Source organism: Propithecus coquereli, unplaced genomic scaffold, assembly GCF_000956105.1.
Source record: "Propithecus coquereli isolate 6110/MARCELLA unplaced genomic scaffold, Pcoq_1.0 Scaffold61, whole genome shotgun sequence".
NCBI classification, from domain to species: domain Eukaryota; kingdom Metazoa; phylum Chordata; class Mammalia; order Primates; family Indriidae; genus Propithecus; species Propithecus coquereli.
The window spans coordinates 2,676,138-2,678,351 of record NW_012152063.1 but is presented as its reverse complement, the minus strand read 5'-3'; the positions used below and the strand labels follow the sequence as shown (position 1 = coordinate 2,678,351).

The 2,214-nt window shown below is 30.7% G+C and overlaps 1 protein-coding gene across 1 annotated transcript in view; it reads left to right on the top strand.

The window, feature by feature from the left end:
• The window catches only part of SNX13 (sorting nexin 13), a 170,440-nt gene that overhangs the window by 145,704 nt on the left and 22,522 nt on the right, over positions 1 to 2,214 (top strand). The window lies entirely within an intron of this gene.

Below are 2,214 nucleotides of genomic sequence, written 5' to 3'. Positions count from 1 at the left end.
TTTAAAAAATTAAAATGTTATATGTCATGTGATTTTTGAAATGGCCTGAATTGCTCATTCATTTGTTCAACAAATATTTATTGAGCTTTTCCTATATGCCTGACACCCTTCTTGATGCAATATAGCAGGGAACAAGACAGACCAAATCCTTGCCTCTACGAGCTTATATTCCAGTAGCTACTGTGAATTTCTGTTTTATTGAGTGAGATCTACAGAAGTATAGATAAAATACCAGTGATTTAATGATAATATTAAGTATTCATTAAGGCAACTGAATAAAAGTGTGTACCTATAATCAACAGATTTTGAATTCTTTTAATACAAAATTTCAAGCCTGCTCTTTAAATTTTTTAGTAGTGTATTAGGAATCTAAACCAGATATGTTTAATGTGGAAAGATAAGATTTTAGATTTTAGAATGTTTATGATTTATATATAGCATTTATTTGTAAATATTGAAATATTATTTTAATTTATTTGAGTTCTTTTTTGATAAATTTCTAATTTCTTTGAATGCCTTTTAAAAATGTTTTCGTTCTGAATTTTTAGCAGAGGGAATTATATTACCTTTCAGGGAATGTGCTACCTTTTGCTTGTACTTACAAATGATGTTTTAAATAGCAATCATATTATAAGTTAATATAGAATATCAAATTCCCCTGCACCCCCTTTTTTCCCCTTACTTTTACAGTTTGAGGAAACTGTTAGTGATTTATGTTTCTGTTATGGACAAATAACTTAAAAAGGAGTTTGTTTTGATAATTTAGGTTTTGAGAAAATAACTATGTTATTGTGATGTTTAATTTTTTTTCTTACTAATCAGGTTTCATATTTTAAAATTTCTGAAATAAATTGTTTTAATAGATATTGTTATATTCTGTTGGTAAGTTAGTTTGCTGGGGCTGCTATAACAAATTACCACAGACTGGGTGGCCTAAACAACAAGTTTATTTTTCTGTAGTTCTGGAAGTTAGAAATCAAAGATCAAGGGGCTGGCAAGTTTGGATTCTCATGAGGCCTCTCTGCTTGGCTTCTAAATGGCCACCTTCTTGTTTTGTTCCCACATGGCCTTTTCTCTATGTGTTTGCATTTCTGGTGTCTCTTTTTGTGTCCAAATTTTCTCCTATAAAAACATAAGTCAGATTAGATTAGGCTCCACCCTAAGAGACTCATTTTAACTTAATGAGCTCCTTAAAAGCCCCGTTCTCCAAATGTAGTCACAATTGGAGGTACTAGAAGATAGGTCTTCAACATATGAATTTTGGGGGAAAACAGTTCAGGCCCATAATACTTGTAATGCCAGAATAAACTATGCATTCTCAAAAATTGAGTCAATACTTTAATGTGGATAAGTAATATTACAGGAAATTAAGTATTTTGGGGAACTACCTGAAAAAAGTAAATTTACTTTCATTAAGTATGATATTTTAAAAAAGAATTTAATTCATAAAACCAGGTGCTCTCTATTGGACACGTGATATTCAATGAGGATCCATTTCTATAATAATACTTCTGTGAATCACCAAATCTGTATACATCACTATAGTATAACATTTCCTCTATAAATTTCCTCTATCCTTCTTTCTTTTTCTTGCCATCACTGGAATAGAAGACCTGCTTTTACTTTTTATATATAACATATAATGAACGTGTTCACATTTTAGCTCCAAGCAACCATCAGATTTGTCATTCCATTTAATAATTTATCAGAATCTCCTGTTTGGGGATGGAAATTATCCTAATCCTCTTCATTTCCTCTTCTCTTTCATCTCTGCCCTGGGAATTAGTTTTCTTTACAGAGATGATGTTGATGATGTTATTGTTGTTTTAAACAAAGAATGGTTTTACAAAGTTTATTTCACTTTAGGATATGTATCACATGGGAAAAACAATGAGACTGCTTGAAATTTCAGGTAGTAGGCTATTGGCGAGGTACAGTCACTAGCTAAATGACTTTGCTCTTATACTATTTTAGCAGCTATTATAGTATGGCTAAAAATCTGTGTTTTAGTGCGACATTATAGATTACTACCATGGACTGTTAAAGATGCACCCAAATGTTAAGTATGCAAATGCTAGACTTATAGTATATACATTTACTTTGTGTTTGTAGCTTTACAAGATAAAATATATGCTGATAGCTCTTAATTTTTTTGTTGTTAATCTATGAATTTATTTTTAATGTAGTTGATGGGGAAGAGGTATCTGTGTTTAT